This window comes from Dromiciops gliroides, chromosome 2, assembly GCF_019393635.1.
Source record: "Dromiciops gliroides isolate mDroGli1 chromosome 2, mDroGli1.pri, whole genome shotgun sequence".
Classification (NCBI taxonomy): Eukaryota; Metazoa; Chordata; class Mammalia; order Microbiotheria; family Microbiotheriidae; genus Dromiciops; species Dromiciops gliroides.
Window position 1 is genome coordinate 237,046,362 of NC_057862.1, and position 24,221 is coordinate 237,070,582.

Below are 24,221 nucleotides of genomic sequence, written 5' to 3' on the forward strand. Positions count from 1 at the left end.
GCAGGGGCCCTGTCCAGGCAGCTTTTCTTCTTAGGACCTTTCCTCTTAGGTCGAATGGCTCTCCCTGGGCACCCACAGGGAGCTCATCTCTTTTCTTCTTTCCCTCTCTACAACTCATACCTCTTCCCTGTTTATTTGCAAGGAGAGTTACAAATTTGTAGGGATCTTGATTTCTCTCTGGAGCATCCCTCCCTTCCCAGGGCTGGAAAAATGTGTGGCCCAGAGAGCTCCTTTACTGCATCCTTGAAGAAGAGGTTCCTGGGCCCTGTTAGAGCTCAGGGCTGTCCATAGTTCTGGGGTGTGGCTGTGGAAGGAGTGACAAGCAATGGAGGAGCTGAGTAAGAGAATATGACTCATGCAGATTCCTGGGCGGGCAGGGCAGGCTAGGTTATGATCAGGAAGCAGAAGAGATTGTGGGGAGAGCAGCAGCCTTGATGCTGGGGAGTCTTTGCTAAGGGATTGGGGTAGTGTGTCACAGTAGACAGAGCACTAGACTTTGGAGACCTCAGGCTTTAGTCTGAATCTTGGCTTAACTACTAACTGTGTGGCCTTGAGGAATTTTCTGGCCCTTAGCTTTCACATCTGTAAAATGGGTCTAACAATACTCACTGCGAATGCTTTCAGGTTTTTTTTTTTGTTTTGTTTTGCGGGACTATGGGGGTTAAGTGACTTGCCCAGGGTCACACAGCTAGTACATGTCAAGTGTCTGAGGCCGGATTTGAACTCAGGTACTCCTGAATTCAGGGCCTGGTGCTTTATCCACTGCACCACCTAGCTGCCCCAGTTTTATTTTGTTTTTCACCTGATCAGGAGTTTCTCTGGTGTAGGGAAACTCTCTCTATCACTATAAAACTGCACCTTAAAGCCTGAGGAACTAAAAGGCAGAAGGGCTTGACTAGGGTCATTGGTAATCAATATGTGTCAGAGACGAGACTTGAAACCAGGTCTTTTTTTTTTTTTGGTGTGGGTTAAGTGACTTGTCCAGGATCACACAACTAGTAAGTGTCAAGTGTCCGAGGCCGGATTTGAACTCAGGTCCTTCTGAATCTAGGGCCGGTCCTGTATCCACTGTGCCACCTAGCTGCCCCCCCCAATCAGGTCTTTTTCACTCTAAGACCAACTCTCTATCGCCTACATCATTCAACCTCTTGTAGTAAGGGTTAAATCAAAGAATGGGTGTAAGACATTACTGTTAGGCTCCTGTCTGAGTTCTGTCCAATCAAACTGGGCCAGATCAGAGCCAGCCTAAGTTGGCCAGGCAGCAAAACTTGACTAAGTACCTAATGTGTTCGAAGGAAGTATGTTATGTACACCGACCTAGAGATGCAGTGTCCTGCTTGATGAAGGGCTATTCTGCAGGGCGTCCCAGCCCTGGTGTTGGAATAGGGATGGGGAGTGAGCATTGGCAGTGGAGGGACCTAAGCACCGGAGAAGGGATGAGGAGGAGAATTAAGAGCATGGTCCTGCCCCCACCTCAGCACTCTGTCAGGCAGCAATGATATGCTGATCAGACAGAGCCAGGATGGAATTAATTTTTTGACTCTGGCTGAGCTAGGAGTTAGGAATGTACCATGTGAAGGAACTTCCTGGAATGAGGGTTGGGGGGTGGGGAGAGGCCAAGCCTTTACTTGACACAGAGCAACCCGGGACTTACTGTGAGGGGAGGGGACATTAGAGAAGACAGGACTCCTTTCCTAAGCAGAAGAGCCCTCATGTGAGGGCAGCTAGGTGGCACAGTGGATAGAGTGCTGCCCGGTCTGAAATCAAGAAGACCTGAGTTCAAATGCAGCCTTAGACACAGCCTGGCACAGTAGCTGTGTGACCCTGGGCAAGTCACTTGGCCTCAGTTTCCTCATCTGTAAAATGAGCTGGAAAAGGAAATGGCAAACCATTCCAGTATCTTTGCCAAGAAAACCCCAAATGGGGTCATGGAAAGTCAGACACAACTAAAACGACTGAACAACAATGACAACAAGAATGAAGGATCCAGGATTAAATGTTGCTTTGTGGTGGAATCAAGCCTTCATTGGAGAAGGTAGTTAAATGGTCAGTTGGTCGGTAAACATTTATTACATGTCTTCTATGTGACAAGCACTGTGCTGAGCACTGAGGCTACAAAGAAAGGCAGAAGATATTCACTACCCTCAAGGAGCTCACAGTCTAATGGGGAAGGTGATCTGCAAACAACTTATCTACAAACAAGCTATATAGAAGATAAACTGGGCAGATTCCCCTACACTTAAATATCTGCCTCTACTAATGCCTAAAATTTTATCATGTCAATCAACAAACATTTATTAAGTGCCTACTATGTGCCAGGCACTGTGCTAAGCACAAAGCTTAATTAAGCTAAATTAGCAATTCTTTTTTGATGTTAAGCAAGTCCTCTCTCTCCTTTCTATTTTTAAAGATGAATGCTAAATGTGATTTTTGTAATTTTTTAAAGTATTATTTTATTTTTTTCCTAATTACATGTAAATTAATGTACTTTTTGGAGTAGCAAAGAACCAGAAACAAAATAGATGCTAATGGATTGGGAAATAATTAAATAAATTATGGGTCATGGATGCAATGAAATGTGAATGCACTATAAGAAACAATGACAATTAAAAATACAAGGAAGTGAGGCAGCTAGGTGGTGCAATAGATAGAGCACCGGTCCTGGATTCAGGAGGACCTGAGTTCAAATCCAACCTCAGACACTTAACACTTACTAGCTGTGTGACCCTGGGCAAGTCACTTAACCCCAATTGCCTCACCAAAAAAAAATACAAGGAAGCATGGGAAGACTTCCTGGAAGTGATACAAAGTACAAAGTATAAAAGATAGCCAGGGTAGTGGATAATAGACAGTCCATAATTACTTAACACACGGACTGGCAGCTCACAGAATGTACGTCAAACGTGGTCTGTGGGATGATTTTTAGTGGCACGGCCAGGGCCAGCCTCCGGCAACATTATGAAACAGGCTGAGTTTGTCTTGGAAATTCTTTTGCCTTGTCTCTCGGCATCCCTTTCCCTCCCTCCCAGCACACTCCAAGATTTCTCTTGCTCTATTGCCCTTGGTGTCTATTATGTGTGCCATTCTTCCTCTGGGGGATCTCAAGGAATCCTAAATTAAACTATATCAGGAAATTAATTGAGAAGAAAGAAAATGTGCCTCCTTTTTTCCCCTTGCCCCAAGCCCCCCCCCTTTTTTTTAATGGTTGTACTGACCTTTGGTTGGGTGGATCCCTCTTTGGGAAGTTTTGAGGAGGATTCTCTCTAAGCAGAGAACCTTGGCTGGACTGTCACATTGCAATGTCTTCTATCTGGAGGGAGGGGAAAGGGCTTCCATCTCTCCTGCAAGGAGAGTCCCTAGCCCTTTGCCTCCACCATAGCGGAGTAAATAAAACTTCTTATTTGTCACTTCTGAAGTTTTAGGTTACCTTGGCCATAACCTGAGTGAGTCTATTAGTTTGCTTTCCTCCCCAGGAGGACAGGCCAAGGCAGAATGAAGGGGGCTTGGGGAAGAGGGTGGGAGACAGTGCTAAAGGAGAGGCAGGAGGTTCTGAAGTGTTCTTCTATCCAGTGATGTTCTAGCAATAGGCAGGAAGCAGTGTGGAGCAGAGAAAAGATGATTGGGTTTGGAGTCTGAGGACCTGTGTTTGAATGCTGACTCTGCTGTATACTTCCTTTTGTGATTGTGGATAAGTCACTTAACCTTTCTGGGCCTCAGTTTCCCCAACTGTAGAATGATGAAGGGGCAGCTAGATGGCACAGTAGATAAAAGCACTGGCCCTGAATTCAGGGGGACCTGAGTTCAAATACAGCCTCAGACACTTGACACTTACTAGCTGTGTGACCCTGGGCAAGTCACTTAATCCTCATTGCCACACAAACAAATAAATAGATAGATAAGTAAATATATAAATAGATGAATGAATAAATGAATGAATGAATGGATGGATGAATAAAAATAAAAATAAAAGAAGCCACTATGACTCTGGAAGATAGTGGAGGACAGAAGAGCCCAGTATAGAATGATGAGAGCACTGGATTAGATGTTTTCTGGGGGCCCTTTCCAGCTCTGAATCTATGGTCCTGGAGCCATGGTACAGAGGAAAGGGTATTACTTTTAGAGCTGGAGGTTGTTGTTGTTGTTGTTGTGCAGTTGTTTCAGTCATGTCCGACTCTTAATGATCCTGCCATTGCCTTCGCCAGCTCATTTTACAGATGAGGTAACCGAGGCAAACAAGGCGAAGTCACTTGCCCGGGGTCACACAGCTAGTATACTGCCTCTTGCTCACTTGCTGCATGACCTTGGGGAAGTCACTTAATTTCTCTAGGCCCCACTTAACTCAGAAGTAAAAAGAGAGGACTGAGCTAGATGTTTGAGGTCTCTTGCAGCTCTGGATCTGGGAACCTGACTTCTTTAGGGAGAGCCATCAGACAACCTCCAGTTCCTCATAGAGGTGCAAGGAAGCCACAGTCCCTGGAGTCTGGGATTCCCATGGGTAGGAAGAGAGATACCTCAGGGATGGCCTTGGTCCCAGAGTCACCTTAGCCCTTTCTTTTGGCTCTCTCACTGCCCCCCACCCCCCAAGATTAGCCCTGCTCTGTGGTCCCTGGATTGTGTGCCTTTTACCTACAGCTCCTTGCAAGGGGAGAGAGTCTCACCCACCAGGGGCATTGAAGGTCCCTCCCTTGTTCCTCTGCCCCGGGAGGCCAGCAGTTCAGGGCTGGAGGCCAGGGCTGTCTAGACATGTGCTCAGCTTCCTACTCTCCAAGCAAGGACTGTCTGAGCCGCTGACAACAATATCTCAGGCTCGGGGGACTTGGCAGCCAAGGACTCCTTGCAACCATTCTGACCCACACTCTGGGCCCCAGGTGTGAGAGCCCATCTGGCAAGACAAAGAGAAGTGAGAGAACCCAGGGTCTGGGAGGGCTTCCTCCCAGCGCCCTGTGTCTGGCTTCGGCTCTGCCAGATGCACAGCAGTGAACTGAGTCATTTGGCAGCCAAGTCTGGGGGACACAAAACCTGGAGCAGAGCTGCTGGAGACAGAGATAAGCTCATGTGTAACTAGGAAGGGACAGCTCCTGACTCCTTTACTCCAAGCTCAGGCAAGGGAGGGATGGATAATGGCAGTGTGGGCATTGCTGGCTGGGCTGCCAATTCATTAATGGTGAGATCACCGATGAGTCGATTAATTTTCTTGGTTTTTAAAATTTAAACAATTATAGATAGATAAAGCATTTATTAAGTATATAACATGTGCCTGGAAGATAGCACATAAAAGTGTGTGGGGGGATAGCACATAAAAGGGGTGGGGGAAGACATGGTGAGGATATGACTGGGGAATGGTATAGAGCTTCTTTTTTTTTTTTAATAACATCATTTTCATTTACAAATACATCCTCCCTGCCTTATCCAGAGAGCCTTGTCACAAAGAATAAAAAAGAAAGATAAAAAAGCAGTTCAACAAAACGAGCCCACGTATCAGCCATGACTGATGCTATATGCAATATTCCACATTAATAATTCTCTGAAGCAGGGAGTTGAGGGTGTATTATCTAATCATCTCTCCTTTATGACCAAGTTTGGTCATTATAATAACACAGGGTTCAGTTTCAGTTTTTTGTTTTTTCATTTATGTTGTTTGTAGTTTATTTTGTATATTATTTTCTGGTTCACAAGTCATTTTCATTTGATCTTGATGCGGGTATTGTCACTCCACCGAGCTGGGAATGAATTCTTTCCCAATTGAGTTAAAAAGCCATAGAATCCTGAGCTCTAATGGGATCTGGTTAGGTCTCCTAGGCCATAGGTATTAAACTTGAGACCAGTGGGCCTGCAAATTTCTTGACAGCACTGATCTAGTCCATATTTCTGTCTTTGGTAGTACTATACCATTACCCCAAACTTTTAAAGACTTCTAGGGAAGATACTTTTGAGACTTACTCTAATTTACTGTTTCTTACTGTCTAAATTGGGCAGCCAAGTGGCACAGTGGATAGAGTGCCATGCCTGGAATCAGGAAGACTCATTTTCCTGATTTCAAATCTGGTTTCAGACATTCATTGGGTGACCTTGGACAAGTCACTTAACTCTGTCGGCCTCAGTTTCATCATCTTTGAAATGAGCTGGAGAAAGAAATGGCAAACCACTCCAGGATCTTGGACAAGAAAACTCCAACAAAACAAAACTAAACTAAATCTCTTTTGGTGGGTGCAAGTCAGTTTCCTTTTCTGTCTTAAGTGAAGCAACCATGATGTCACAAAAGAGTGACTATCTAGGGGACAGCTAGGTGGCGCAGTGGATAAAGCACCAGCCCTGGATTCAGGAGGACCTGAGTTCAAATGTGGATTCAGACACTTGACACGATCTGTGTGAACCTGGGCAAGTCACTTAACCCTCATTGCCCCCCCCCCAAAAAGAGTGACTGTATCTAAATGCAGTATGGAAACTCTAAAGACTTTGCTCAATTTTGTGTGTGGGTGTGGGGGGACACCTCCAAATCCCAATGGGGTCCTGAAGAGTTGGACACAACTGAAAAGACTTTGGGGGAGCAGGATGATAGGATCATAGATCTCTAGATGAAAGGGCCCTTAGAAAAGCCATCTAGTCCACTTCTCTGGTTTTATAGAAGAGGTTAAGTGCCTTACCCAGGGTCACACAGGTAGTAAGCACTAGACACTGGAACAAAAGAATAATGATCTAAGAGTAATGATGAAGTAATTGAAATGAAGAAATCAAAATGTAAGAGTAATGATGCTATTAGGAATGATGAAAGAAATAGTATCAGAGAAACTTGGGAAGACTTCAACTGATGGAGATTGAAGTAAGCAGAACCAGGAGCACAGTTTATACAGGGTGGGCTAAAAGTCATGAAGGGGCTTCAATATTTAATAACTCCTTTATTATTTGTTTTAAATTTATAATACCATAGGATCATATATAGTATATAGAGGAAATTAATTTATAATACATGTGAAAAATAAAATCTCATAAATGCCAAAAAATAAAAGGAAAAATCATTTTCAAAATGTTATTAAAACATTGTAACTTTTGGCCCATCCTCTACAAGAACAACATTGTAAGGACAAGCAACTTGGAAAAACTGAAGAACTCAAGATCAATGCAAAAAACAATCATGATTCCAGAGATCTGGTGATGAAGAATGCTACTGTCCTCCTGATAGAGTGACACTTGACACTTACTAGCTGTGTGACTCTAGGCAAGTCACTCAACCCCAATTGCCTCACCAAAAAAAAAAAATAATAAATCCCATTTAAGGGGGCAGCTAGGTGGCGCAGTGGATAAAGCACAGTCCCTGGATTCAGGAGGACCTGAGTTCAAATCTGACCTCAGACACTTGACACTTACTAGCTGTGTAACCCTGGGCAAATCACTTAACCCTCAATGCTCTGAGCAAAAAAAAAAAAAAAAAAAAAAAGGAATATAGAAAGAGCAATGAATGCTCTGTGAATTCAAATTCCCATTTAATTTCTTATGCTGACCTGGAATATATAGAGACTGCAATGGGGAAGGTTTCGATGTGGAAGGAATAACTGTATAATGCAGGTATCAAGGGACAAGATTAACGCCTATGTCCTAACACTATATGTTTGGGTACAGATGCAAGATTATATAGATAAGAACCATGACTTGACCTGGAATATAACCAAATATATATTATACCAAAAAATATTATGTCCCCAGAGAAGTGGAAGCAAATGTAGAAATGGTATTTGAGGGGCAGCTAGGTGGCACAGTGGATAGAACACTGGCCCTGGAGTCAGGAGGACCTGAGTTCAAATCTGGCCTCAGACACTTAACAATTACTAGTTGTGTGACCCTAGGCAAGTCACTTAACCCCAATTGCCTCACCAAAAAAAAAAAGAAAGAAAGAAAGAAAGAAAAGAAAAGAAAAGAAATGGTGTTTGAAAGGAAAAATAGGGGCAGTGCTTGAATCTGGGTCCTTCTTTTGGCTTTTCTTAATCTTGGTCCTTATCCTATAATGGGAGTGCAATGGCAGCCACAGAGGTTGATCTGTGAATTAGGAAGGCAAGAACTCCATTAGCTTTCTCTTGCCTCAAGGATCAAATACACCCTCCCACTCGCTGCATAAATCCTTTCAAAAGCTGGCTTCAGTCTATCCTTCCAGGCTGATTACACATTATCCCTCTCACATACTTCATGTTCCAGCCAAATTGGCCCCCTTGCTGTTCCCATCTCACATGGCCTTTCCTTTCCTTAGTTTTTCCTGCTGTCTAGAATCCATTCCTCACCTCTTTCTCATAGCATCCCTAGCCCCCTTCACAACTCATTTTATATGCTGCCTCCTACAGGAAGCCTACCTGATGTCTTCAGTTGCTAATGCCCTCTGGAAATTACTTTATACTTTGGAGTTAATTTTCCACGTACATGTTTTTTGCCTTCCCCCAATCCCCAATAGGATGGAGGTTTCTCAAGGAAAGGGATGTTTTGTTTTGTTCTTTATATCTCCAGGGCCTAGCCTAATAAACACTTCATAAATGCTTATTGAATGAATGGACAAAGCTATTGCTAGTAGCCGCTAAGGCGGGAACCAGCCTCTCCAATACTCTGGGGCTGCCTTGCCTGTTGGCAGCTTGTGGAAATTAGGAAAGCCTCAATCTTGGGGTGTGTCTTGGACCGGCCGTTATCCTTCAACTTTTTTTTTTTTTTTTTTTTTTTTAGTGAGGCAATTGGGGTTAAGTGACTTGCCCAGGGTCACACAGCTAGTAAGTGTTAAGTGTCTGAGGCCAGATTTGAACTCGGGTCCTCCTGACTCCAAGGCCGGTGCTCTATCCACTGCGCCACCTAGCTGCCCCTATCCTTCAACTCTTAAACCGAGTGTTTAGGAAGGAGGGAGTGCATTGAGCTGGACTGAAAGCTGCTTTAGGACTAAAACCCAGGGTACACCAAAGGCTTGGTCAATGATTACCCTATGCCACAAAATCAGTGACGGCTGCATCCTCAATCACACCTGCTCGATCCCTTCCTATTCCCTCTGACTTTCCCATAAGCCATAGCTTATAGGACCTCGATGGCTAATACCCTGCAGAGTGAAGACGTTCCTATCCCCAACTCTGAAGGATCCTAAAGGAGACACTCTGGCTATGTAAGGGGCCACTAGAATGGCCTTGTTCCTTGGCTTGCAGTGCGGCAGGATTGCCCGGCATATAGGTGACTATGGTACCATTGATCCTGAGCTACAGTGGTATTCCTGTTGCTTAAGATGGCCAGTATTTCCTGACCCTCATTCCAGGGGCAGCGGGAGCAGACTTGGGTCTTCTATGAACTTGTCATAGCTTCATTGTACTAGACCTAGGTTGGGTATCCTTGGCCTTGTTTCTATTATAGACCCCTTTGGCAGTCTAGTGAAGCTTATGGACCTCTTCCCAGAATAATGTTTTTAAATGCACAGGAGTACAAAGGAAACCCGTTATGTTGAAATTGATATCAATGTGTATTTTTAAAAAAACACCCAAGTTCATAGAGCCCTTGAAATCTATCCCTTAGACCCCCTTGGGGGTTTGTGGACCCCAGATTAACAACCCATGACAAGAAGAAACTTTGAGATCATCTTCTCCAACTGCCTCATTTTGAGACAACAAAACTGGGCTTGAGAGGTTAAGGGACTTGTCCAAGGTCACACAAGAGAGGAGTTGGAACTCAAGCTATGGTTTCTGACTCCAACTCCAGTGTCTGTCCTGGGTTGCCAGGCTAACTCTATAAGACCCAGTCACCTGCCCAGCAAGAGGAATCTTTGTGGTTAGGTGGGTAGTGGGGTGCCCTAGATTGGACCCTTCCTCCTCTGCTGGGAAATTATCACCAGTTCAAGGTAGGATTTCAGGCCATTTTGGTACATTATGCCTTTGCCAGCCCATCTATAGCAATGCTTAGATTCACTTCTCCTTGTGTAACCTTGATTAAACTTCCTTTGGTTTCACTTTTTTCACCTGGAAAAAGAAGAAGGTTGCTGCACATGGCCTCTGAGGTCTCCTTCAACTTTAAATCTATGATCCAATAATTTCATGACCCCAATAGAAAGGATGGAACTTGATAGACTATAACAACAACACTTTTGTTGTTGATTTTTCAGTCCTTTCAGTCATGCCTGACTCTTCATGACTCTATTTGGGGTTTTCATGGCAAAGACACTGGAGTGGCTTGCCATTTCCTTCTTTAGCTTATTTTACAGATGAAGAAACTGAGGCAGACAGGGTTAAGTGACTTGCCCAGAGCCACACAGCTGGTAAGTATCTGAGGCTAGATTTGAATCAGGAAGAAGAGTCTTACTGACATAATTATCATCACAACAATAGATAATATTTATAAAATACTACTGTGTGCCGGGTACCTTGCTAAGTTCTTTACAAATATTATCTCGTTTGATTCTCACAACAGCTTTTGGAGGTTGGTGCTATTATTAATCTCCATTTTATTGTTGAGGAAATGAGGGTTAAATGATTTACTGCAGATCACACAGCTAATAAGGGTCCAAGAACTGATCTGAATTCAGGCCTTTTTGTGTCCAGGCCTGGCGTTCTATCCACTGTGCCATCTAGCTGATATTAATAAAGGCTGCCAATTGAGAATACCTGTGAGAGAATGCTGATGGAAATCAGAAAACCATAGTATAGATATGGCAGTGGATGTTGGATGAATCCCCCCCGTGTGACCCCCTAAGCAAGTCATAACATTTTGGGGCCTTCCTCCTCACCTGAAAAACAGGAAGGGGTTAGACTAGATGAAGAGTTCTTAACCTGGGGTCTGGGAACTTTAAAAAGTTTGATAACTGCATTAAGTATATAAATCATATAATTGTATTTTAAGTACAAGGTGTGTGTGTTGCCCATATAGGTTATGTGTGTCCACATGGGTTAGCTAAAGGGGGTTGCTGGAGAGGAAATAATAGATGTCTCTGGAATTTTAACCACCCCTCTTCTAGGAAGGGGAGATAGCATCTATTTTGACTCTTACCTAGAGGAGAATAAGAGAAATCAACAGACTGTTTTCCTCTATCAGACTAGAATTATATCATCCTGACCTACTAGATATTGCTTGTCTTGGGGAATGGTTTTTAAAGGTTCAAGCCTGTTTCCTGATCACTATCCCTTAAAGGGGAAGGGGTAACATCAAGTTAAAATTTGTAAGATTGATGCCTTCCTACCAAATGCGAGTTACATAAAAGACCATCACAAATGCTTAATAGCAAGTAAACTCATTTATCCAAGCTAATGGCAAAAGGAAATGAGATTAGGTATTATATGGATTAGAATGTATCAGAAAATACACAGAGTGAATGAGCTTTCCCACTGGGAGTGAGATATCTTAACTCAACCAAGAAAGAAGGCCCAGATCTCACTGAAGGGGAAATTCCCTGAATTCACAAAAAAAGCAAGCTGAGAAGTCAGGGATATGTTGATGTGCCAACCCCTTGTGTTTGCCACTTTCAGGATTTTCTCTCTCTCCACGGGTCCCTTCCTGAAGAGAGTCTGGAACAACATGTGTCTGAAAGCAGGAATGAAGGATGTCTTTCCTCTCCAAAACTCTCCTGCCAACTCTACCTCTCACAGAGGAATGCAGATCATTCCTTCTAATCCCTTTCCTCCAATCTACCATCATACGGAAGCAATATCACACAAAATACCCCATGTGAAACTTCAGTTCTATAGGCATTTTATTTTGGTGTGTGTGTGTTTTTTTGTGGGGCAATGAGGGTTAAGTGACTTGCCCAGGGTCACACAGCTAGAAAGTGTCAAGTGTCTGAGCCCAGATTTGAACTCAGGTCCTCCTGAATCCAGGGCCAGTGCTTTATCTGCTGTACCACCTAGCTGCCCCCTCTATAGGCATTTTAAATCATTATTCTAAGACATCCACAGGTTATGCTGGACTGCCAAATGAGTCCATGATTCGAAGGTTAAAAAACCTACTCTAGATGTTCTCCAAAGTTCTGTCCAGTTCTAAATCTTGTAATCCTCTGATGACAGTTCAACTAAATGACTGCTTCTAAAACAGGAAATGGGGGTGGAATTGGAACCAGGAAGATTACTGAGGTGTCAGAGGAAGACTGAGCCCATGCAGCTAGGAGCCAACCAGAGACTGGAAATCTCAAAATTATGGCAATACTAGGTGGGTGGGATACCCCTGAGTATCTGACCTGGCAGTTCCAAACAGTTGGGACGTGGATCACAGTTAGGATCCCTTGAGAAGGCAGGAGCAGGGACAGCTAGGTGGTGCAGTGGATAAAACATCAGCCCTGGATTCAGGAGGACCTGAGTTCAAATCCAGCCTCAGATACTTGACACTTACCAGCTGTGTGACCCTGGGCAAGTCACTTAACCCTCATTGCCCCACAAAAAAAAAAAAAAGAAAGAAAATGGGAGAAGGCAGGAGCTCTTGGACCAGACAAGAAGCTACATGGATATTTCAGTCTCCTAGTCACCCAGGTTGGCAGCCTGGGTATCATCCTTGACCCCTCACTTTCACACCCTTCCATATGTAATCTGTTGCCAGTCCTGTTGATTTTACCCTCTGAACATCTCTTCAGTATGTCCCCCCCACCTTCTCTCCTCTGACACTGTCACCACCATGGTAAAGGCCCATATCATCTCACACCTGGACCTTGTACTTTGGTTAGTCTTCCTGCCTCCACTCCAGTCCATCCCTCACTCATTTGACAAATTAGTCTTTCTAAATCACAGATTTGACCATGTTGTTCCCTTATTCAGTCAATTCCAGTGGCTTCTTATCACCTTGAAAGTCAATCTGAAATCCTTTGTTTAGCATTAAAGGTCTTTTACAACCTAGTCCTCTCTTCCCTGTCCAGTACTTAACCCCTTACTCCCTCCTGTGTACTCTGTGATCCAGTGATATTGGACTTTCTGCTCTTCCTTGAACAAGACAAGTCATTTCTTGATTCCAGGCATTTGCCTTTTTTTTTTTTTTTTTTTTTTGCAGAGCAATGAGGGTTAAGTGACTTGCCCAGGGTCACACAGCTAGTAAGTGTCAAGTGTCTGAGGCCAGATTTGAACTCAGGTACTCCTGAATCCAGGGCTGGTGCTTTATCCACTGCACAACCTAGCTGCCCCCGCTAAGCACTTTTTGAATAGGATCTCATTTGATTCTCACAACAACCCTGGGACATAGATGATATTATTATCCTCATTTTACAAATGGGGAAACTGAGGTTAAGTGAGTTGCCAAATGTCATGCAGCCAGTAAGTGTCTGAGGTCAGATTTGAACTCAGCTCTTCTTGACTTTAGGCCTGCTGGTCTGTCCACTGTGCCACCTAGGTGCCTTGATTCTCATTGACTTGACATAGCAATAGATGAGAAGAATTTGTTCTAATGGCTGTGAAGGTGGCTAAAGCAGGCAATGTTCAGTGCTCAGAGCTTGCTCAGATACCAAAGACACCAAGGTTATCCACTGCATCCTGGGCCATTGACAGTCATTCCAACTTTTGTCTTGCCACTGGACTTCAATGACTCTGTAAGACAGAGTGAGGCTGATGATTTTGTGAGACTCTGCCTCACTTAAATTCAGTTTACACACAAGTCAAGACATCCCCTGTGATGTCATTGGTCCTCTTTGAAAATGAAGGATGAGGGGCAGCTAGGTGGCGCAGTGGATAAAGCACTGGCCCTGGATTCAGGAGGACCTGAGTTCACATCCAGCCTCAGACACTTGACACTTACTGGCAGTGTGGCCCTGGACAAGTCACTTAACCCTCATTGCCCCACAAAACCAAAACAAAACATAACAAAAAAAGAGCTGGGCTCTAAAGAAAGGCATCTTCCCCCTGCCCCCCCCAAAAAACCAAACAACACCGCAATCTCTTGACTCAAGGATTTTACGTTTTCCTAAGGAACTGGCTCTTAGTAATATCACCATGCACCCGAATGTTTTGGAAGGAAGGAGTACATTAGATTTTGCTGTAAACTTCTTGCAGTTTTAGTCAGAGAGTAGACCAAGGGCTGAGCAGTGAAGAGGCTGTGTCATCGGGTCAGCATCAGCTATGTCCTTGACAACGCTTTCTGAGCCCTGTACCTTTGGGTGTGCCCATTCTTTTGGGTGTACTGGTTTGAAATGTCCTGAGATACTGACATCAGTCACCATTCTTAGCCTGGGCTCTAGGGTACTCTAGTTGCCTCAAATGACCTGGTTTAGGATGGACAGAAATCTTTCCTCTGGTCCTCCCAGTACAGATTTCTTTTTTGTTTTTCAAAAAGGACTTTGCTTATAAAGAATGTGCAGAGTGCAGAACTAATGAGTTTATAGAACTCAGAAATCCTATCTTAAGTATCTATATATTGTCCAAAGATGAAGATTATAGCTCTTGAGAGGGGCAACAAGCCCCCTCCTCCTTTTTTCCAAACCTAGTCAACTGTTTTCACTAGTCTTTTATTTAGGCTGGTGTCATGTTTAATATTCCTTCATTATCCCTTGCTCTAAGTAGAATCATAGAATTAGAATTGGAAGGGAATTCAGAGATCATCAAACCCAATCCTCTTATTTTACAGATGAAGAAACTGAGGCCCAAAGAAGTAACTTGCCCAAGATCATAAAGTGACAGTGCTAGGATTTGTATCCACGTTTTTCCCCACCTCACTCCCACAAGGGTTTAAGCCATGTAGCTAGATGCCAAGCTTCCCGGGGATGGCATCCGGCTCATGAGTTATCCCCTACCATGACCTAAAGCTGACTCCCTTTCTTTTATTTTCTTCCAAAGCTAGCCACTCTCCCTCTACCCCGCCCCCAGTTATATAACCCAGAGTGGGAGAGCCTGATATTTGATGAGTCCTGTTAACACTGACCCAGTGATGGCTCCTCCCACTTCCTTGTGTTTCTTTTTTCAAGATGCTGCTCACTGCACACCAAGAGAAGTACCCATCCGAAGCCCTATCTTACAGTTTTACAATAGCCACAAATACTTTTCAAATGTTGTAAAAAAGAAACACACTAAAAAAATCCCTAACAATTAGGGAACAATCCTTTCTCCTCTCCTTCCTTCCAAAACTATTTATTGAGTGTCCACCATGAGTTGTCCCTCTCGAGGGCACTACTGAGTGCCCTACCATCCCACCTCTCGGGCTCCAGACCATTTCATTGGTGTGGGGATCTTCTGGTTTGGAAACTCATTCTCCCATGGATTGGCAGCTGTCTGCAACTTACAGTCTTAGGCACTAAGAGGTTAAATGATGTATTTGCCCATGCTTACACTGCTATTATGTGTCAGAAGGGTCCTAGGTCTTCCTGACTTAGTCAGTAAGGCTGGTTCTCTATCCTTATGCAAGGCATATGATTGTATGTGAAAGCCAGAATCAATTGCTCTTCTTTTGTATATAAGGATGATGATGCTAACTCAGTATAACTGAGGCTGGTACTTCAGGTTGTATTTTTCAATAGTAGGGAAGAATTTGCACATAATCATCCCCACTCCTCTGGTTCCTCTTCTGATCATTGATAAATATTTATAAAAATCATAGGACCATGGGGCAGCTAGGTGGCACAGTGGATAAAGCACCAGCAATGGATTCAGAAGGACCTGAGTTCAAATCCGGCCTCAGACATTTGACACTTACTAGCTGTGTGACCCTGGGCAAGTGCCATGTCAAAAAAAGAGAGAGGAAAAAAATCATAGGACCAAATGTAAAATGAGGATAATAGATTTGGAAATAGAAATGATCTTGAAGGTTACCTATAATAGCTTGTAATTATATAGTGCTTTGAGAATTTTACATATGGAATAGTCCATGACAGAAACTTTTTTCCCCCTCGGTGCAAAACTAACTCACCTTTGGGTTTGTTTGTTTGTTTGTTTGTTTGTTTTTTTTGCAGGGCAATGGGGGTTAAGTGACTTGCCCAGGGTCACACAGCTAGTGAGTGTCAGGTGTCTGAGGCCAGATTTGAACTCAGGTCCTCCTGAATCCAGGGCTGATGCTTTATCTACTGCTCCATCTAGCTGCCCCCCAAAACTAACTTACCTTTAAGGCAGGGGTTCTTAACCTTACTGGAGTTAAGAATAGTATTTGTGAACTCTTTTGCATGGATCCCTTCTCAGAGTTATGTTGTTGGTCTTTTTTTTTCTCCTATGAAGGTCAGATTATGAGAAGCAGATATAAGAAGCAGCCAGTGGCACAGTAGATAGAATGATGGGTCCGGAGTCAGGAAGACCTGAGTTCAAATACATTCTCAGATATGTATTAACTGTGTGACCTTGGGCAAGTCACTTAATTCTTTTTGCCTCAGTTTCCTCATCGGCAAAATGAGCTGGAGAAGGAAATGGCAAACCACTCCAGTATCTTTGCCAAGAAAAACCCAAATGGACTCACAGAGCAGGAAACGACTCAATGACTGAACAGTAACAAAAACCTTATTTTGAGAACTCTCTGAGAAAAAGCCTGGGTGAAATTTGTATAAACCAGCCTAGTTTCCCCAGAGGAAGATGGACTAAGAAATGATAAATAGGAGGGCCTTGGCTGCCTCATTTTCTTCACCTGTGAATTAGAGATAATGATGCCACCCACCTACCAGAGTTGTTGTCAGAATAAAATGAGATAATATTAATAAAGTGCTTTATTAGCCTTAAAGCACTATGTAAATGCTGAGCTATTTAAAAATTCATAATAGAAGGAAATGCTAAATTAAATTTAAAGGTTAGTGAAAATAAAGATGTCATCTCCCCCCTCCATCTGAGTTCATGGACCCCCTGAAATCTATCTAAAAACTCCTTCCATGGATCCCAGAAAGGGATTAAAGCCCTTTCTTTTTCTTTTCTATCTTTTCTTTTTTTTTTTTTTTTTTGGAGGCAATTGGGGTTAAGTGACTTGCCTAGGGTCACACAGCTAGTAAGTGTCAAGTGTCTGAGGCTGGGTTTGAACTCAGGTCCTCGTGACTCCAGGGCCGGTGCTTTGTCCACTGCACCACCTAGCTGCCCCCAAAGCCCTTTCTTTTTCCACATTAAATCCTTTAAAAACCTCTTCTTTAAGGAAGCTGAACCTAGAAAGCCTAGTCTCCTTATTACTGAACTCTGATCAACTGAATTTCATCTGTGTCAGAAAGAAAGAAAGAAAAGAAGGAAAGAAAGAGAGAAAGAAAGAGAGAGGGGGAGGAAGAAGGAAGGAAAGAAGGAAGGAAGCAAAAGAAAGAAAGAATGTCTTCAATACTTCAAAAGAGTAGTGCTTTCATCAGTGTGGGGTATTCCCAGTGACAGCTCTCGACCCATCTCTCTGTGATTGAGTGTACAGTCTTTATGGGTTCCTGCAGCCAGGCAAAATTCATTACTTGCTGTCTATCCCTCTGATAAGGAAAACCCCTGAACTTAGCAAGGCTGTTTTCAGAAACATAGTTCATTGCAGGGTCTGGATCTGAGGCTTTTTCATTTTAGTGGGGCCTGCCTTTTCTTTTCTTTCTTTTTCTTTTTTTTTTTTTGCGGGACAATGGGGGTTAAGTGACTTGCCCAGGGTCACACAGCTAGTAAGTGTCAAGTATCTGATGCTGGATTTGAACTCAGGTTCTTCTGAATCCAGGGCCAGCGCTTTATCTACTGTGCCACCTAGCCACCCCCTGAATAACTCTGGGTATTTTTTTTTTTTTTTTGGTGAGGCAATGGGGGTTAAGTGACTTGCCCTGGGTCACACAGCTAGTAAGTGTCAAGTGTCTGAGGCCGGATTTGAACTCAGGTCCTCCTGACTCCAGGACCGCTGCTTTATCCACTGTGCCACCTAGCTGCCCTGGGGGCCTGCCTTTTCTTGGGCTCTATTGGTGTTGCATTGTAATGATGATGGTATGAGGATGATGATAGCTAGCATTTATACGGTGCTTTAAAGTTTCAAAAGCACTTTACCTATGCTATCTTATCTGATTCTCATAGTGACTCTGGGGAATAGGTGCTATTATCATCCCACTTCTCAACTGAGATTGAGAAGTCATGTGACTTGCCCCATGTTACACAACTAGTATATTGAGGGAGAATTAGAACTCGGGTCTTCCTGACTCCAAGTCCAACTTTCTGTCCATTGTACCACCTATGAGCTGCCTTTGAGAGTCTGGAATGCCCTTCATACCATAGTGAGACATGAAGTAGGAGTTTGGTGGAGAATTAAATAGATAATGAATTTTAAAATCCCTTTTACTTTTAGCTTGACCAAACCCAAGAACTGAATCTAAGGGTGAGGTTCAAAGGTGCCAAGTGAGGTGTATATGGAATACTCTGCCCCCTTCTGCCCGTCCCCCCTACTTGTGAGTCTATTCCCTGGCCTGTGGTCTAATTGCACTGAGAGGTCTGTGCTGATTCTCACCCTATGCTTGCTTCTTCTCCTCCCCCTGACTTGCGAACTCCCCTCTTGAGAACAATGAGAGAGGTTCATATTGCTGCTGCAGCTGGCTTTGCTGGCCCTGTCCCCAGTAATGGGGAACAGCTGTTGGAGATTTGGGCTCTCAGCTGTGCTCCCATCTCTGGCCAATGGTTTGTCAAGCTATCCCTGTGCACGGGATCTCCCGTAGCCCCTGAAGCTGCAGGATGCTTTCCTAGAACCCATCCGGGAGATGCAGTGGAGAGAGTGCTGAACTCCAAGTCAGAATCCTAGAACAGAGTTCAAACCCCTTCTGTGATATTTTTTATTGTGAGCGTTCACCCCTCTAATTTTAATTTTTTTATCAGTCAAATGGAACTAACAAAGCTATATGATCTACCTCACAAGGTCAGGGTGGTTAAAAAAAAAATTAAACCAGATGTAATTTTATGAGGAAACTCCCTCTAACAAGGAAAATAAGCCCTTCTGTATCTCCTAATGCTGCCTAAAGGCACTGAGAGGTTAGGTTACTTGCCTAGGTCAGAGAGAGCATTTGAATCTAACTCCTCCTGAATTTAAGGCTGGTTCTATTTTTGCCAGCCCAGGCTTCCAGCTGGGGAGCTAAAAGGTATGTAATGTGCTTTATAGACAATAAATCAGCCATATTGTTGTTCTCAATCCCCAGGGCAGGGGATAAAAAAAGGCAGCTGAACTGGAAGGTGTGATTGGGGTTTAATAAGGTAACAAGTGCTGGCTGTCTAGTTTTCAAGGGTGAGTAGAACTGAGGCTCCCAGGATCTCACTGAAGTGGGGAATGGGAGAGGCTGATGGGCCTTGATGTGTTTTGGAACCAGGGGTCTAGGTGAGATAGTAGATGAAAATGGCTATGTTTCATAGAAGTCACTGTCAGGGCCAGGGCCCTATTGCTGGTGCTGGATGCTTAAGTTTTGTTCCCTGACAAGAATGAAAAAGTACCTGTTATTGACTGGTTTTGGTTTTCTTCACCCCAAACCCCCCCCTCTCCCGGCTCCCCCCACCTTCCTCCACTCCCCTGGGACCTAACTTGTGAAGTGATTGGTAGAGGGAACCAATATTCAATAAGGAAAGTCCTTTTCCCTTTACATCTGCACCATAATTTATAATCTTTGGAGGGTTACCTGTTCATACCTAGAAGTCAAGTGATTCACGGGAGCAAAGAAGAAGCCAGTATGCATGTGCCAGCAAGGACTTGAACCTAGGTTTACCTGACTCCCCAAATCCACCGTGCAATGATCCCATTGACTGAGGATTCTGAGAAGAAATAAGGGTCTGTGGGGAATGGAGCTAGGGAGGGAAAAAATACCCTATGGAGGGTTGGCATCAGCTATTCACCAATGAATTCCCAGACTGGACCCAGAGGATCTCCTCCTGCGTCCTCTTAACTATTACCAGCCTAGACCTGGACCTTGAGAAAACATGACCATTTAATTTTCTAACTCTCTGGATAGGCAGTGAATCAAACAGAAACAAGGTCGGAATTTACAGGAGGGAAAAAGCATTACTAAAAGGATTAAGCAAAAGAGTAAACTTAAGTAAAGCCAGGCATAAAACCCTAAGGTGGTCAAGTTAGTATAGGCTAGCTATAACTGTTTTTCTACTTGACCCTATCTGAGTAGCTGAAGGCTTTTCTCTTTAATGTTGGCCTAGGTCTCCCCTACCCACTTGTTAGAAGTCGCTTCCTGTAATTTCTCATTAGATTTCTTGATCATTATTTGGTTTGGTGAAAATTTCAAGTTTTTACTGGGTAGGTTGGGGCAAGGGGTGCTGGGTGGCCTGCCTCCCTTTGTGTGGCCATCTCCCTGGAAATCCCACCATTTTCTTCTCCTCATCAGGTAGAGAGAAACGGTAGAGCATCCGCAAAAACTTTCCACCCAAGTGATGAGAAGATGGGTAACTATTGGTGATTGCCATTCCCTACCAAGTGGCAGACCTTTCCACCCATGTGGAGGAGTATATCCACCTGTTGTAAAGATACTCTGGCTCCTCTTTGGGACAGAATGTGTTTAGAAGGAGAAAATGATTAAAACGACAAACATTAGAGACATGCCACTTTCTTATGACAAATGTCCTCTGGCACAAGTTGCTTATGTGGGTTAAAAGAGCTGGGGTTGGGGTAGAGGCTGGTTGGTCCCTGTGGAAATGTAGCCCTACTGTGAGTGATACAGGTGGGCAGGACATGCTAGAGTTGTAACTAGCTCAAGCCACATGGGCATTTGCCCCCAGACATCTGCAAAGAGGCTAGGCTAATCCTTTTTCTCTGGGGTGATTGTAGTCTCTGTTCTTTGCCTCGCAGTCACACAGCACCCCTACTCCCAATATCCTTTTGTCATAGCACCCCTCTTCCAAGGCCTGACTTCCCTCCAATCCTAGCCCTTGTTAGGGACAAGTGCTGGACTCTATTGGAGGATGGGTTGTCTCTTCTCCTGGTACTATGGTGCCTGTGGTTAGATTGTCCTCTGCCTTGCAACTAAAATTGCCTCCGGTAAAATAATAATGATAGTGATAATAATAATAGCTAACATTTATATAGCACTTCCTATGTGCCAGTCACTATGCAAAGCACTTTACAAATATTGCCTCATTTTGATCTTCACAACAACCCTCAGAGGTAGGCCCTATTATCACCCCCATCTTACAGATGGGGAAACTGAAGTGAAGTGATTTGCCCATAGTTAATAAGTGTCTGAGGCTGTATTTGAGCTCAGGGCTTCCTGACTCCCAGACCAGCATTCTCTGTACCAAGCCACCTAGCTACCCCTCAAGAATTGGTTATGCTTCTGGGACATGAATAGGTTAAAGCGGATCTGGATTCTTGGCCAAGGCTTTGGGGGTATCACTCTCATTGATTGAGTCCAAAGGTCTTTCTCCTGGGAAAATAATAATATTTCACACTAATATGTCACTTGGACTATCTCACAATGCTATTGTGAGGCAAGTGACATATTAGTGTGAAATATTATTATTATAGTCCAAGTATATTTTATACATGAAGTGCTGAAGTGATTGACCCCAAGGTCACATTATTTGTAGATGATAGACCTCAGGCTTGAATGTAGGTCTTCTTATTGTTGCAGGCCATGGATCAATTGATCAATAAGCTAATCCGTTGTCTCCAGTGAGTCTGGCACTCAATATGGTGAGGCCTCAGGTTCTATGGCCACTAGGCTGCCTAAGGAAGAGTGAACTGGCCCAGGTTGGCAAGAGATCAGACCAAAGTATCCATTCCTGTCCAGGAAGGGAACTAGGGAGGGGAGGGAAGAAATGAGGAAGGCAACAAGCATTGATTAGGTACCTACTTTGGCTAAAAGCTTTACTGATAATGATCTCATTTGATTAGGCCTGTGAATGGTGGATCTTTCAGTCTGGTTGAGATAAGAAGACCCATTTATGAATATGAGATGAGGTTCTTACCTCCAGGGATCTTATAGTCTATTGCGGTAGTGTCAAACTCAAATAGAAATTGGGACCAATAAACCATACCTAAAGATCCCTGTGGGGGGGCATATTGACTTAGGAAAACAAATATTAACATATTAGCATTACCTGCATTGTATAATATTTTTATTTTGTTTATTTATTAATATTTGTCTATTACATTTTAGTCGGGTTTCTCCAGTGCTGGAGAGTGTCACCCATTGCTGGCATATACAAGTAGACTAGGACAGAGGTTGCCAGGGGAAAGGCCATTCCTGATGTAAGGATGAAGTCACTGTCTCATATTTCCTCCAGCTTTTCCCCTTCCCTTCCATGTCCAGGAATAGCTGATTAGAGGGGAAAGGTCAAACAACCAGGACCCCAAGCACCCTAGCTGTTCTGAAAATTTACAACCAGACAGCAACACAAATGCAAAGGGACCTCAGATATCATTTTTAAGCCCAACCTCCTCTTCTGAGGCCCAGAGAAGTTAAGTGACTTGCCGAAGGTCAGAGCTGAGATTTGATCTCCAATCATCCCTTCCTAGATCCAGTGTTCTTTCCACTTTCCACTCAGATCCACCCTCAGAGACTAGCTGTGGGATCCTGGACAAATCACTGAACAGTTTTCTAAACTGTAAAATGAATATAACGCCTACCTCCTAGGGTCATTGTGAATGTCAAATGAGATAATAATTGTAAAGCTTTTAGCACGGTACTGTAGGTGCCTGATAAATGTTTATTCCCTTTCTTTTCCCATGCTGCCTCACCTCATAAATGAGGAAACTGAAATCCGGTGCCAAAGTCATTATAGTAATGGGACAATAGAACTGGACCTCTCACTTTACCTAAGTATGGAAACTGGGATTTCTCCTGCCCAGGGTTCTGCCTCTAACAAAAGTAAAAAGAAAAAGTTTGTGGGAGAACACAGCAGTTACTTCTCCAGGAGAAGGGTCCCAGCATGGTATAATTAGGAAAGAGCATCTGACAAAGTTAGAAGAATTGGGTTCAAATCCCAGAACTGTAACTTCTAAATTGTGTGATCTTTTCATCTCCCTGAGACTCAGTTTCCCCATCTGTAAAATGAGTGGGATGAACCAGATGGCTTGCTCTATGGCACTGTGGTCCCTAAGGTCACTTTGTGTTTGGGTCTCACTTTTAATAGCCCTTCTCTTTAACACTCAGAGGGTAGCAGACAGAATAGACCATCTCATACAGTCCCCCACCATATAATTGCTCCACATTGAATGGGACAATTGCTTGAGTCTCTAGCTCTGGTGCAGTTTGGGCTTGCCTTGGCTTTCCTGATAATTTCATCCATTTTTCTGGTCACATCTGTCTACTCCTGAGTATTTAATCCAGCCTACTCTTCCCAACCTCCCATTTCTTCTACCTCTTCCAGGCTTCTCACAAATTGACTATTGCTTTGCTCTCTCAGATCCTGGTCTCTGATGCTGAGCTCCTTCCCCTGGGCAATAAGCAATGATCTGTTCTTGGCAGCCCCTGGCTGTTCATTCTAGACTGGCTGAAACCAGCTGTTTTGACATAGCATTACATGTACAGACTTGGAGACCTAGGATCAGAAGCTTTGGAACTGAAAGGGACCCAAGAGGTCTACTAGCATCATTCTTTTGTTGTATAGCTGAAGAAAGCCAGGGTCAGAGCAATGAAATAAATTGTCTAAGATCTCAAATGAGTCATGTGTTATTTCAATCCCAGAGGTAGCTGCCTAGTCTTGGAGTCAGGGAGACTTTGGTTCAAGTGCTCCCTCTGATGTATCATAACTGTGTGACCAAGGAAGGAAGGAAACAAACATTTATTAAATGCCATACTACATGCCAGGTACTGTACAAATATTATCTTATTTGATCCTCACAACCCTGGGAGATAGGTGCTATTATTATCCCCCTTTTACAAATGAAGAAACTGAGAAAGATAGAGGTGAAGTGATTTGCCCAAGCTCACATAGAAAGTGTTTGAGACCAGATTTTAATTCAGGTCTTCCTGATTCCAGACCTGGAGCTCTATCCCCTGCATCACCCAGTTGAAGATAGAGGTGAAGTGACTTGCCCAGGGTCACACATCTAGGAAGGTCTTCTCAGTACTCTATCTACTGCACCACCTAGGTTCCTCTTGGCAAATCATTTAATCTCTCAGGGTCCCAGCTTTCCTTCTAAGACTTGTAGAGCAGGTGCCAATCAGCATTGATAGAGGTATTTTCCTCATTGGGAATTCCTTATACCAATCAATCTTGGGTGCAGATCAAAATAATAATAACAACAACAATAATGATGATTATAATCATTCAGATGCTCCTTGAATGATCCTTCAGCTAACTTTATGGGTTCTCTGTAGCATCATCACCTTCACCTTCACTTTCACCATTACCATTACCATCACCATGAGGAAGCATCCAAAGACCAAGGATACCACTGGTTTGGCTCAATCTGTTTATGGCCAAACA

The 24,221-nt window shown here is 43.6% G+C and overlaps 1 protein-coding gene across 1 annotated transcript in view; it reads left to right on the forward strand.

Annotated features, from left to right (window-relative positions):
- The window catches only part of LTBP2 (latent transforming growth factor beta binding protein 2), a 191,923-nt gene that overhangs the window by 60,148 nt on the left and 107,554 nt on the right, over positions 1-24,221 (forward strand). The window lies entirely within an intron of this gene.